Source organism: Cynocephalus volans, chromosome X (genome assembly GCF_027409185.1).
Source record: "Cynocephalus volans isolate mCynVol1 chromosome X, mCynVol1.pri, whole genome shotgun sequence".
Taxonomy (NCBI): domain Eukaryota; kingdom Metazoa; phylum Chordata; class Mammalia; order Dermoptera; family Cynocephalidae; genus Cynocephalus; species Cynocephalus volans.
In genome coordinates, this window is record NC_084478.1 from 106,333,401 (window position 1) to 106,349,189 (window position 15,789).

The following is a 15,789-nucleotide window of genomic DNA, read 5'->3' on the forward strand; positions in this document are numbered from 1 at the left end:
TGCCAGGGATGAGGGAAAGAGGGGAGTGAAGAGCAGGGTAGGTGAAACTATAAAGGGGTAGCATAAGGGACTTTTTCATGGTGATAGAATAGTTCGATATTTTGTGTTGGTGGTGGTTACACCAATCTACACATGTGATAAAATTGCACAGAACTACACATAGACAGATGAGTGCATGTAAAACCGGTCTGAATAAGGTCTGTGGACTATACCAATGACAATTTCCTGGTGTCGATATTGTACTTGTATTATGGCTATACAAGATGTTACATCTTGGGGTAAACTGAGTGAAGGCAAATGGGATCTCTCTTCACTAATTTTGCAACTACTTGTAAATCTATAATTTTTTCAAAACTGAAAGTTAAAAAATCTGAAAAGCAAAACAAAATAAGCAAGAAAACAAATGCTAGATTCTTACATAACATTGTATACAAAGATTGACTCCAGGTATATTAAATCCAAATGTAAAAAGTTAAACTATAAATTCATAAGAAGAAAATGTAGGAGAATGTCTTTGTGACCTAGGGGTAAACAAGAAAGTCTCAAAACTTCAAAAGCACAAATCATAGCCTAAAAAATTGATTAACTTGATTACATACAAATTAATGATATCTATTTGTTGATGATACAATTTAACAGTTCATAGGCAGGTGACAGAATGAGAGAAAATATTAGCAGTGTCTAAAATCAATAAGGGATTAATATCTAATTTATACAGGGGACTCATAAGTCAAAAGAAAAAAAATCAGCAACCTCAGTAGAAAGGTGGGTATAGGTTAAGAACAGGAAATGTAAAGAGTAAATCCCCAAACCCTAATGAGCATATGGAAAGATGCTCAGAATCATTAATAATTTGAAAAGTTTATATGAAGTCACTTTACATCTGTTAGGGTAGAAAAAATTTAAAAGCTGGATAATGTCAACTGTTGATATGGATATGAAGATAAAAAATTTTTCTCTACTAGTAGAATTCTAGACTAATGCAGCCAATCTGGCAATAATTATTCAAGCTAAATATACTCAACTAAATATAAACTCATGCAATTTATGTCTCAAATAAGAACCATGCATAACACTGTTTGTTGCAGCATTATTTGTGGTGGAAGGGAGATGGGGACATTGTGTACATCAACTACTGGGAAAGAGAGGTCACTTGTGGTTGGTACAGAACATGGAGAGCCATGTAGTCAGAAGCAGTGGATCAATGTACATATAGCAACATGGATAAATCTTAAAACACTGCTTAGTGAATAAAGTAAGAAATAGTGACGTATAACACATTATTATCAAATAATGTTAAATGAATGAGCCCAAAATTCACATTTTGCAAAACATGTACATAGTAAATACAATAGAATAGTTGTTCATGGGAGGTGTGGAATGGGTGTGGAGAATGGGGATGGAGAGGATTTAATTAATTAGTCAATTAATTAATGAGAGGAAGATTATGAGGATCAATCATAATAATATACTATGATCTGGGTGGTAAGATTAATTCAAACTTCTGTATCTGAGGTTAAAACAAAAAGAACAAAGGAACATACTAGAAAGAACCACTAGGAAGCAGAAGGCTTAGCTCTACAATTAATAAACTGCATAAACTCATGAGGCATTCAACTTCTCTCTTCTTTAGTTTTCCCATCTGTAAAAGGAGGTAGTTGAATTTCACTAGGTGATTTCTAACTCTCCATTCACCTATGACATTCTACTCCCTTGTAAGGCTTTTCCAGTTCTATAAGTCTGTGATAGTGGAGGAACAATCCATTATGTTTTTTCCCCCAATTTTTTTATTGTGGTAAAATACACATAAGATTTACCATCTGAACTGTTTTTAAGTGTACAGTTCAGCAGTGTTGAGTTAATTCATATTGTTGTGCAATCATCACTATCATTCATCTCCAACACTTGTTTTATCTTGTGAAATTGAGACTTAATACTCATTAAACAATAATTCTCCATTCTTTACAGCCCCTGGTAACCACCATTCTACTTTCTGTATCTGTGATTATCTTTGCTTAGAGATTTTTAGTTACTGATTTAATATTCTTACTAATCATAGGTCTACTCAGATTTTTTATTCCTTTGTAATCTCTTTGGTCTTGGTAGGTTTTGTGTTTGTAGGAATTTGTCCACTTCATCTAGGTTATCCAATTTATTTTTGTACAATTGTACATAGTACTCTCTTATAATGCTTTTTATTTCTGTAGAAATGGTAGTAATGTCTCCACCCTTATTTCTGATTTAAAAATTTGGGTTTTCTCTTTTTTTCTCAGTCAATCTACCTAAAAGTTTGTCAATTTTGTTGATGTTTTTGAAGAATTAACCTTAGATTTTGTTGATTTTCTCTATTGTTTTTTATTCTCTGTTTCATTTATTTCTGCTCTAATCTTCATTAGTTCCTTCCTTCTTTTAGCTTGTGGTTTAGTTTGTTCTTTTTCTAGTTCTTTAAGTTGTAAAGTTAAGTTGTTGATTTGAAATCTGGTTTGTTTGTTTGTTTGTTTGTTTCTTAAAGATGACCGGTAAGGGGATCTTAACCCTTGACTTGGTGTTGTCAGCACCACGCTCTCCCAAGTAAGCCACGGGCTGGCTCTTGAAATCTTGTTTTTTAATGTAAGCATTTATAGCTATAAAAATTCCCCTTAGCACTACTTTTCTGTGTCTCATAAATGTTGGTATGTTGTGTTTTCATTTACATTTGTTTCCAGGTATTTTATTATTTCTCTTGAGATATATGATTCGCTGATTGTTTCAGTGTATTTTTTAATTTCTACAAATTTGTAAATTTTCCAGTTTTCCTCCTGTTATTGACTTCTAACATCATCCTGTTGTGGTCAAAGAAGATACTTTGTGTGATGTCTATCTTTTAAAATTAATTTGTGGCCTAACATATGGTGTATCCCAGAGAATGTCCTATGTGCACTTGAGAAAAGAGTGCATTCTGTTGTTGTTGGCTAGAGCATTTTGCACATGTCTGTTAGATCTAGTTGGTTTATTATGCTGTTCAAGTCCTCTATTTCCTTATCTTCTTTTTGTTGGATCTATCCATTACTGACAATGGGGTATTGAAGTATCCAACCATTATTGCAAAACCATCTATTTCTCCTTTCATTTCTGTCGATTTTTGCTTCATTTTTTTTTGAAGGTCTGTCATTAGGTGTTTAAATGTTTTATAATTGTTAAATCTTCTTGCCATATTGAACCTTTCATTAATATATAATGCCCTTTGTTTCTTATATACATTTTTGATTTAAAGTCTATTTTGTCTGATATTAATGTAGCCATTCCTGCTTTCTTTTGGTTACTATTTGCATGAAATAGCTTCCTCCATTCTTTGACTTTCAACCTATTTATGTCTTTGAATCTAAAGTGAGTTTCCTATATGAAGTATACAGTTGAATCCTGTTTTTAAGTCCATTTACCAATCTCTGTCTTTTGACTGGAGAGTGCTGTGAGTTAAAAGTATCCCCCAAAAGTTCATGTGTTGGAAATTTAATCCACACTGTAAGTGTTAAGAGGGTGGGAAATCCCATTATGGTAATTGAAAGGTAGGGACTTGAAGAGGTGATTAGATTGTGAGGATTATACACTGTGGATGGATTAATTCATTAATGGTTTAATGGATTGTCATGGGCATGGTTCTGAAGGCTTTATAAGGAGAACAAGTGAGTGGGTTAGCTCTCTTGCTCAGTCCATTCTTGCTGTGTGATGCCCTGCATTGCTACGGAGAGTCACCAGGTGTGTTCCCTGGACTTTGGACTTCCTGACCTCTGAAACTATAGGAAATAAATTTCATTTCTTCATAAATTACTCAGTTTTAGGTATTCTAAGCAATGCGAACAGACTAATATAGAGAGTTAAGCCATTTGCATTTAAAATAATTACTGATAAAGAGGGACTTACAAGCATCATTTTTCTATGTTTTCTATAAGCTTTTTTTGTCCCTTGTTTCCTCCATTACTATCATTTTTGTATATTAGGCTGATTTTTTTAAGTGAAGTGAAACATTTTAATTCCCTTCTCATTTCCTTTTGTGTATATTATATAACTATTTTTTATGGTTACCATGTGGATTATATCTACCGTCTAAAAGTTATAACACTCTAATTTGAATTTATACCAGTCTTACTTCAATAACATACAAAAAATCTGCCCCTATATAACTCTTTCTCTACCCCTTTTACTTATTGATACCACAAAATTACATCTTTATACATTGTGTGGCCAAAACATAAAGTAACAATTGTTTTTTATAATGCATCAGTCTCCTAACTCAGGTAGAAAACAAAAAGTGAAGTTATAAACTGATTTTATAAAAGTACTAACTTTTATAATTGCCCATGTGTTTACTTTATTAAAATCTTTATTTTTTCATATGACTTCAAGTTACTGTCTAGTGTCCCTTTCATTTCAACTTGCAGGACTCCCTTTAGCATTTCTTACAGGGCAAGTCTATTGGTAATGAAATCCTTCAGCTTTTGCTTGTCTGGGAATGTCTTAATTTTTCCCTCAGTTTTGAATGACAGTTATGCTGGATATAGGATTTACAGTTCATAGTTGTTATTGTTTTTAACACTGAATATATCAGTCCACTGACTTCTGGCCTCCAAAGTTTCTGAAAAGAAATCTGCTTCTGATCTTAATGAGGATCCCTTGTATGTGACAAGTTGCTTCTCTCCTGCTGCTTTTAAAATTCTCTTTGTCTTTGTCTTTTGAAAAGTTTGATTATAATCTGTCTTAGTATGGGCCTTTTTGAGTTCATCTTATTTGAAATTCTTTGAGCTTCTTGGATGATTATTCATCTCTTTCATCAAATTTGTGAAGGTTTTGGTCAATAATATTTCAAATCTTTTCTCTGCCCCATCTCTCTTTCTTCTCCTTCTAGGACTGTCACAATGTATATGCTGATCTGCTTGATGGTGTCCCACAGGTCCCTTAGGCTCTGCATTTTTTAAATCTTTTTTTCTTTCTGTTTATTAAACTCAATAATTTCAATTGTCTTTTCTTCAAGTTTGCTGATTCTTTCTTCTGTTCAAATATGCTTTTGAATTTCTCTAGTGAATTTTTTATTTCAGTTATTGGACTTTCAGCTGCAGAATTATTTTTGGTTTCTTTTTAGGTTTTCTATTTCTTTATTAATATTTCTATTTTGTTCATGCATTGTTTTCTTGGCTTTCTCCATGTCTTCCTTTAATTTTTGGAGCATCTTTAAGATATTTGATTTAACATCTTTGGCCAGTGATCATCTGGCCTTTCTCTGGGACAGTTTCTGTTGGTTTACATTTTACTCTTTAAGTGGGCCATACTTTTCCATTTATTTGTATGCCTTAGTGTCTTTTGTTGAAAACTATATGTTTGAATCTAGTGTTGTAGTAACTCCGGAAATCAGATTCTCCTCCTTTTCAGGGGTTTCTGTATTTTGTTTTTATTTTGATTTTTTGTAATTTTATTTTTATAGGCAATCTTCATGCTGTGGATCAGACTGAGGTGTAAATTTAAGATCTCAGGTTTCTTCTGGGCCTGCAACTTTCCTTGGGTATTGGCAATCACTTCCTAATTTGCCCTGTATAGGTAGTTGCTTTTAAATTTTCTAGTCTTTAATGTGTGGCTCCCAGAAGGGAAAAAAGGCAAAAATGAGGGAGAGAAGGAAGACACCTGCCCTTTAAATGCCCTGGAAATCACTTCACCTGTAGGTGAGGGGCTTGGGACAATGGAGGTAGCAGTGCAACAGTGGCTGTCTGACTCTGTGTGTGTATCTCTGGCACCAGAAGTAGCAATCAGTGATCAGAACACAGATTCCCAGTATTTGGAGGGCAGGGTTCTTATTGCCTACCTTAGCTCCCACCAGCTGTGTGCAAGCTTCAGGAACATGTGCATGGCTGTCTGCCATGGTACTAGCAGAGGTTTGAGGGATGTATAGCTAATGCTTAGTTAAGAGCTGTAATTAACCTCAATTTACTACCCAAGCCTTACCCTGGAAGTTTCTAGCCTTCAATAAACTTCAGAGTTGCAAATAGTTGTATCACACAGATTCTGTCAGTGTAATCATTGTCTGGGTGGGAAGACATATTCCTGGTGCTTTCTATTGCACCATCTTTTCAGAATCCCTCCAATTCTTTCAGTTTTGTTTTTGTTTTTTGCTAGTTTCTCTCAATCTCTTTTCCCCTTTCAAACGTGCCTCATCTATGAATGCCTCCCTATGTATTGGTCTTTGCTGCATTGTATCACTTATAGACCTTAAGTTAACTAGGAAAATACCATAAATGTAATTTGTAGCACCTCTTCTGAGTTACTGGTGTTTAATAAAGAAATAATTACAGTAGATAGCCATCACAAAAGAGAAAGTTATTACCAGGTATATCTTGCTTCACATATCTACAAATTCTCAGGTAAATTCTGATTACAAAATTTTTATTACAAAGGACAATAGCAGAAACAAAGAGAAATAAATTGACTTCTCATATAAGAGGTAGAATTTACAGCATTGACATGGAGGAAAACAAATAGAATGACTTAAAACCTGAAGTACAGGTATCACATTTTGTTCTTTACTGTCTTTGTCTGTCACGTACACACAGAGAGGAGTAAAACCTTATTAACCCAAAGTCCATTAATTTCGAATCTGTAATAATCTCAACCTGCCCAACCTAAATGTACTATGGAGACACACAAGCACACACACTCGAGTCTGCTCAACAAATAGGTAAACGACTAAGTGTGAAGATTAAACAGATCCCCACTTTTGCTGAAGCCTTTGTATACAATGAACATGCTAATCACAAATGATCATCTTCTCACTAAAACCATTACGGAATTCTGTTAAGACTTGAGGCCAAGTCCTCAGTACTTCTCCCCTGAGGTAATTAAACTGCTTTTATTTTAACATTTTATTTAACTCAGCTTGGGCTTTCCCTCCAAAGAACTGATGAATTAGTCTATCCGGACCAATTTGAATGAATTTGACTATCTGGACATGTGTGCACACACTATCCCATATGGCCAGTCGATAAATTCATTTGTCAAGGTTTAGCCAGAAAAAAAATTTTTTCTCCTCTCCAATAATGTTTCAAAGGATAAACGTCTTTTTATGGTACTGCTTTCACAATGGAGGACTGTTTCTATACATGAGGTTTTAAATGTACTTTATTTATTACAGGCTATGAATGCACTCTGTACCATAGGACTCCCTAATGAGATGTCGGCTACCCCAGAGTTTGGGTCTGGTGGGCCAGGGCAGCATAGTCTGCTGGTCTGTAATAGAAAATCAAACAGGTCATTTCACGGCCATCAAACACATGCAGAGCTGCCTTACTAGTTTATATGCCTCTGTCTTTTAGGATATAAAATCATTTCTTACTTTATAAAAACAGTACTGTCTCTTATATAATAATTTAATTTACATATAAAGGTTACACTTAGTAAAAATATATGAACCAAAATTGCAACAAAATTCCAAAACCATAAACTACCTTTTCAGAATTCACTTTCTTTCCCTTTCTCTTTTGAAAAGCTTCATTGCTTTTAGGACAGGAGATATTACTTCAGAACTCAAGATTTAAAGCATTTTCTTCAGCCCATAATAAGAGTAATAAAGCTTTTTGTTGTAAAAAAAGACTGTAAATATATTTAGCAATAATTTCAACAACTCAGAAGTGGTTCTATTTTTACAGTGGAAAATATGAGTCTCATGACATTTAGGTGCTATCAAGGCAATCCACTACTCTCTTCACTGATCCTTGAACCAGTGATGATGTTGAGTGCAATTATTGTTGAGAAAGTTTCACTAAAGAGAATATAAAGTAGCAAATTCTCCCTTAAATCAAGTGTGTAAGCATAAAAGTGAGAGGGAGAGATTGGAAACTAATTTCTCCTTTCTCAAAGTTTTGGTAAAATGTGTATTTGTGTAGAGAGGGAAGATGACGGAGTTTTGACCTGCCAGCTGGATTGCAGGAGAAACCAGGGCTGTGGATGAGAAATAGGGTAGAGAATCAGAGGTGCTAGGCCCTTCGGGACAATGCAGTGTTCATATAGATGAGTGGTAGTCAAAGGGTACAAGGCCTGCAGCAGTTTGCTGTGAGGCAAGGGGAAAGGAGTTATCGGAGTTGTGGGCAAGGAGCAATAAAATTATGTGGTAAAACTGGGGTTTCTCCTGCTTATAGACTTTGCTCCATAATTTTCTGTCTTTCTGAAAGTCAAAAATTACTAGGAGGAACTCAAAATCTTCCAGATCTAATCACTTTTGTTGTGCTTTCTGGCAGAAATGCTTTCTGATGTAGGAAAGATGCAAGATGGAATTGGCAGGAATATTCCTTGAAAACAAACTTTAGGGATGATTTGAGTCACTGTTCATGCATGAACAACTTTTTAAAACCCTGATTTCATAGTTATAGCTTAAGTTTTTGTTTTGTTTTAAGGCACTTTCAAAAAGTCTGAGAACATTAAGAACTTTCTGGATGAAGAATAATGAAAAAAAAAAAATACTAGCTCAACAGGACCAAATTTGGATTTTCAATATAGTCTGAAAATATCAGAAGGTTTACTTGAATAACTTACCTTCAGTTACACTAGATAACTGAAGGTCAAAGAGATTAAGTAAATATTCCAATATTAAAGAGCTAGAAGGTGTGGAGACAACTTCAGGTGAGTGCAGAATTTATCAGAGCTTGCATTTTACATATTTTTGAAATAATACTGCACTCACTATTATGCCTGAACATTTATATTCCCTGGTTAATTGATTCTGCATGATTCTTCACAAACTCCTTTAGATCTGCTCCTTCTCCTCTGCTCTCAGAGCTGTTATTTGTCACCTCATCCCTAGATTATAACAGTTACAATTCTAGCAGACCTTCTGGCTTCTAGTCTCTTTCTCACACTCTCTTTCTCTCTTTCAGAATTAAAGTCCTATTATGAAAACTGAAGTAATCTATCTCAAACTTTATTTTCATCATCTCCAAACCCTTATTCAGGTTACTTACTCTCATATAAAGAGGGTGATCATATACCCCAGTTTGCTCAGGATGGTCTTGATTTATACATGTCATCCTGGAATAATTAAGTATTCTCTTTCATTCTTAAAAATATCCAGGTTTGGATAATAAATTATCTAGCTTTCCTGCAAACAACTCATTACTTCCAGATACCTCACCTCATATCTCTCAACTACTACTACTCTGCCTCCTACAAGCTAATCCACTGGCTGTCCCTCCTATGAGAAACTGCCATCATGTAATTTTACCCTGCCCTTGCACACTTTTTGCCTCAATTCTAATCACTCCTTTACATAGGATTCATTCATTTGACAAATATTTGGTAAGCACCAGTTATGTGTCTGGCACTTTTCTAGGTGCTGGAATTAGAGCAGGAATAGGACAGACAAGTTTTCTGCTCTGATGGAGTTCCTTTACTAAGAATCCTTTCAACACTTGGATATGTGGTCATGACTACTATATTTGCTCACATATTTACTCTCTTTGCTCATTGTCTTCTCTTTGGTATCTCATTTTGGAAAATAAATGAGGATAAGTGACAGTGTGGTACTTCCCATCTCCATGTTTCTCTTCCTAGGACACAAGACAGGATCTGGCAACTGTAGTAATCTCAAAGTCCTGCCTAGTGTGCCAATGGGAAGGTCTCAATGGGGAGTTCCAGACTGCTAGCAGCTGTAGCAGTGGGGGCCTGTATCCTGAGGACTACACTATAGAAATATAATCTTCCTCTTTCTGGAGCTCAAAGGAAACAACATATACAAGGCTACTTCAAAAAATTCATGGGAAGATTTGTATTATCTTTTAATTTTATTTTTCCATGAACTTTTTGAAGTACCTTCATATACATGGTTGTCACAAACATCATGCTTTGGAACATTATGAATCTAACTAAGCATCCTGTCTAACCTTCACCCCCACCACACCTGGTACCTCTCATCCTTTAAGAACAAAAATCTAGATGAAAGCATTTGATTGAGGAGAAAGTAAGAAAGAAGCACTAGGAAATCTAGGTGAGAAAAAAGAAAAACACAAAAAAACAAAAAAACCTTTGCAACCTATGGCCTTGTAACTTTGGGTTAGTACTAGCTTAGCCAATGGGTGGGAGTTAAGGTAAGAAATGACATAAACATCAATGAAAATTGCATATACCTTTCTGTTTGCTTAATTCCTCCTCTTTACATGCATTTTATTAGGAAAGTATCAGGAGGGGACAAGAGAAAATAGGGAGCTAAGTGGGGTACATTCATTCATTCTCATGCAATTTTGTAGACTAGCTGTGTCCCATGTTATATTTTTACTTCTTTGTTTCATCTTCAAACTCTTCCAGGGAAGGGACTATGCCTTCTAGCTCATTGCTGCATTCCCTCACTCTGCTAATATTAATTGAATATCTACTATCTGACAGGCACTTTGTTAGGTGCTAGGACATAGCAGTAAATGAAAAAGACAAAAATTCCTGCCCTCATTATTGGCCACTGAGCCTCCCATAATGTGCCTGCCAGTGAAAAAAGATTTTGAGGAGTAACTTACACAAGATGCCTACATGAGGATAGAAGGAATGTTTTTTATTGCCCATTTACTGTATTTCTTTCTGAAATTAAACATGTTTAATTTGAAAGACTAGGTGCTCTCCTATTTGACCATTCTTCTAATATTCTTAGCTTCTCAGCAAAGTTGTATATGGGCTGGTAAGGGGCTCTATCTTTAGAATGTTGTTAGGCTCATTCTTTTCAATTTCCCTATCTAAAATAATAGTAAAAATTTGTAGGAAGGAAGCAGGTGGATCTGGGAAGGAAGGTAACATTTATTGAGTATTTACTTTGTTCAGAGATCATGCTAAGTGCTTTGCTTATATCAGCTAACAATAATACTCTCTACTCATCACAAGGAGATTGTCAGGCTTGAAAAAAATGGCAACCACTTTTTCCTGGTTTCAAGGCCATAAAAATAAGACAAAACAAATTTGGTATATGTGTAATTACATTTTGGTAACATTAATATGTCTTTGTAACCTTACTTACATTACTTTGTACTTCTCAGGTTAATATAATTTAAAAATGGGGAATCCATTTGAAAGTGGGGATTTCTGAGAAAGAGAATTATTCAAAATGATACTACAATGTGATAGATTAACAATCAAAAATTTTGATTAACCTTCATCATCCTGAACAATACAGATAAAGATTATTTTCAAATTGTTAGAATAAATTGGAAATTCAGTGCTAAATTGGAAGTGGCTTATAGCAATAATTGCATCATGTGGTAAGCTAATTAATTTTTTAGAGGAATATGGAAAATAGGTAGGAGACATTTCAGAAAAAGAAGACTTGAATTATAAAGTTCTGTGCATCTTGCCTGCGTTTACTTTACATAGTCAAGCCATGTCACCTTCCTAAGCAGTCTCACTCTCTGTCGTCTCTTCATTCTGTATTCAATATCCTTCTCACCCTTCACTTCCCACAAGTCCCCTTGCTCAATCATTGTCACACTTAGCTCTACCCTCCTAGGCCTTAGGCCAGGGGTGGCAAACTGAAAAGCCTCCAAGGGCTTGGAAGATACCATAATGAAGTTACAGCTGGTGTGAGACACATGGGAGATGGTTGGGACTGTGGCGAAAGAGAGTGCAAATGCCTTTGTAAAAACGGCAGCTACCAAGTAGGTAATTGCCACGAGGGAATGCTGGCCAGTGCTTCTAAATGTGATTTTTCAAGAGAAACTAGAAATCCAGATTTGTATGTGAATTCTCCAGTGTTTAAATGTTAGCCATTTTTCCACCACTACTCCTGATGACTTTCATCTACTTTACTCTCTACCTGTCCAAACAAATACAAAGCTACTGAAAGGACGAGTCGACCCCCAGTTGACGATCCACCGGAGAGGGCTTGTTTATTAGGCAGCACACACACATATATATAGGGCTTTAAGGGAAGGCTGATTGGCTTAAAATGCAATCCCTACTCAGCATACCGCATGGGGCTTGGGGTGGGTGTGGCCAAGAAGGATCAGGGTGTGATCCCTTGGGGCATTTGGGTTCTTACATTCCTCGGTGTGATCCCTTGGAACATTTGTGTTCTTACAGCTACCTTTCTACCTGTTCTACCTTTCAGTTCTTCAGATCCTTCTAGGTGATCCCATTCACTAATCCACTTAAGGTGTTTACCACAGACAGTGCTTTAATGTGACTTCAAAACCATGTTTGCATTTAAACTGGGGCTAATGCTTTCTTTAAGAAGGAATTGATACTTAAGGTTAGCTGGTTATTAGTATAGATAGATGTTTTGAAGAAAGGGGTAGCATGGGTCCTCTTAAATCATAAGACATGTAATCTGATTGGCTCTGCCAAGTTTAGCTAGCCCTGCTCCAGGCTAATGTTACAAGTGTGAACTGAGTTCAATTCAGTTCAAAACACATTTACTGAAAGTATACTATGTACCAATCAGGACTTTGTACTGGAAACCATTAACTTAGCTTTTTCCTGAGAAAAAATGCCTTTTTATGAAGAGTGGAATGGAACCTGGTTAAAAAGAATGGTAGGTGTCTTGGTCAGCTCCAGCTCTCATAACAAAATACTATACACTGGGTCATTTAAACAAGAGGAATTTGTTTTCTCACAGTTCTAGAGGCTGAATGTTCAAGATTAAAGTGCCAGTATGGTCAGTTTCTGGTGAGGGCTCTCTTTCTGTCTTGCAAACAGCCACCTTCTTACTATGTCTTCACATGGCAGGGAGCATTGGGTAGAGAAAGGGGTGGGAGAGAGCACTCTCCCTGATGTCACTTCTTATAAGGGCACTAATCCCATAATGAGGGTCTCACCCTCATGACCTCATTTAAACCCAATTATCTCCAAAACCCATCTCTAAATACTATCACATTGGGGATTAGGACTTCAACATACGAATTTGGGGTGGGGAGGGGGAAGGACACAATTTTGTCCATAGCAGTAGGTAATACATGGTATAAAAGACTGGGATATTTGTTTAAAATCCTAATTTCCTGATATATAATAATAAGATATTTATAAAAAGAAAAAATGCATTAATGAGCCATACTCTAATTTTGTCATTTAAATTTAAAAAGTACAATTTACCAAAAAAAAAAAAAAAAAAAATATATATATATATATATATATATATATATATATGTATATATATTGGGTTCACGTCATGGGTTCATTTCCTAGAAAGAAACAGTAAATATGCTGTTTTTGTTTCTGTTTTTCTCATGCTCTCTCTTTCTCTCTCTCTCTCTTTTTTATTAGTTACTCTTTCTGAATCTATTTTCATGTAGGGATTTAATTAGTACACACAATGAAATCTATGGCTGAATTAACAGTCCCTCAGCAACCATAGATGCTTCTTGGCTTACAGTTTTAGATATTATTAACATTTTATTTCCTAATATGTTTTTTGAATCCATAGTTAGAGAAAGGTCAAGAATGAAGTAAAGACAAATTAAAACTTTGACACCCCAACCTGAAATAAGAAAATTTGCCAACAGGACAGTAACTAATAAATTAGGTTAAATCCTCCTCAGTCTCAGTTTGCACTCAGTGTGTTTTCAAATGGTCAGTTAAAAAACATTAGGCAATTACCGTGAGCCTAATCCAATGCTAGGCACCATAAAGTAAATAAAAGCAGGTAAGGCACAGTCATTGTTCTCAAGCAGTTTGAAGTCCAGCTGGGGAAACGAATTCATATGCACAGAATGCATAGAAAACCATTAAATTCTAAATTGGGTAGTGCAGACTATAAAAGCAAGAGGAATTTTGAAAGCATGTAATCAAACTGATTTTAAGTAGCCAGAATGGCTAAAAATCAAGATGACTGATATCAAATGTTGGCAAAGATATAAAACAACCAGAACTCTCATCCATTGCTGGTGGGAGCATAAAATGGTACAAACATTTTGAAGAAAGGTCTCATAGTTTCTTATAAAACTAAACATAATGGATAGACCTTGAAAACCTTATACTAAGTGAAATAAGTCAGACATAAAGGCCAAATATTGTATGATTACATTTAATATGAGGTATGTTGAACAGGTAAATTCACAGAGACAGAAAATAGAATAGATACCAGGGGCTGAAGGTAGGGGGTGTATCAGTCAGTTTTCTGTTGCTTATAACAGAATACCTGAACTGGGTAATTTATAAAGAAAGAAAATTTATTTCTTACAATTTTGGAGGCTGGAAATCCAGTGTCACAGGGGCACATTTGTTAAGGGCCTTCATCTTGGTGGGAACTCTCTGCAGAGTCCTGAGATAGTACAGGGCATCACATGGCAAGGGAGCAAGAACATCCTTACCTACTCTCTTCCTTTCCTTATGAAGCCACTAGTGCCACTCCTATGATAACCGATTAATCCATTAATTTATTAATTAATTCATGAATGGATCAATCTATTAATAAGGCAGAGCCCTTATAATTCAATCACCTCCTAAAGGCCCCCCTCTCAATATTTCCACATTGGGGACTAAATTCCAATATGAACTTTGGAGGAGACGAATATTCAAAGCACAGCAGGAGGTATGGGGAGTTATGGTTTAATGGATACAGAGCTTCAGTTTGGGATGACAAAAAATGTTCTGGAAATGGATAGTGGTGATGGTTTCACAACATTGTGAATGTACTTAGTGCCACTGAATTGTGTACTTGAAAATTATTAAAATGGTAAATTTTATGTTCTGTATATTTTACCATGGTAAAAAATATAACATACTCAAAAAGAGTGAAATAAAAAAAAATGAGAGCATATCACAAATACAAACCCCCAAACCAAAACAAAACCCTAAACATAAACCATCCCTGTTACTCAGTAACTCCAATTCTAGATATTTAAGAGAAATAAAAGCATATGTCTACAAAAACATTTATACAAGAAAGTAGCTTTATTTATACTAGCCAAAACCTGGAAACAGCTCAAGGTATTCATCAACAGAAAACTATATAAACAAACTGTGGTATAGGCATACAATGTGATATTACACAGCAATAAAAAGAAACTATTTATGTACACAAAAACATAGATTAATCTCAAATGTGTTATACTGAATGAAGTAAGGCTTACACAAAAACATATCAACTGTATGATACCATCTATATAAAATGCTAAAAAAGACAAAATTAATTTATGGTGCAAATCATCAGAACAGCGTTTGCCTCTGTGGAGCTGAGGACTGATTGGGGAGGGGCACGAGGGAACTTTCTCAAGTGACGGTATTCTGTGGGATACACAGGCATGTGCATTTGTCAAAACTCATGAAGTGATGCAGTTACCATTTATATATTTTATGGCATGTAAATTTTACCTAACAAAAAGAACTGAAAACAAATATTGAATTCTAGTTGATACACAGACTGAAGTTTTGGGGGTGAAATAAGCTGATGTCTGGAATTAATTTTGAAAAATATCAAAAAATAAGGTGGATTAATGGATGGATGGGCAGATGGATAGATATGTGATGAAACAAATAGAGCAAAATGTTAATTGGTTGTGGAATCTAGATGGTAATATGTGTGTTCACTTTCAGCTTTCCTGCATGTTGGAAAATAGTGTTTATGGAGGGTGTGAGAACTGAAGTGGGGGCCTGCAGTATGGGAAACATTTTTACAGGTCTGAGGGGGAAGAGACGTTATTATCTGCAGGGGGAGTCGTGGTGAACAAAAGCTTATTGAATAGAATGGAAGGGAATAGAATGGTCATGGCAGAGTGTGGAAGTGGTATGACCTGAGCAGAGGCCATGGATTAGTGAGGAATAGGTTTGGATACATATCATGGGCCAGATTATGGCAAATTTTGCAAA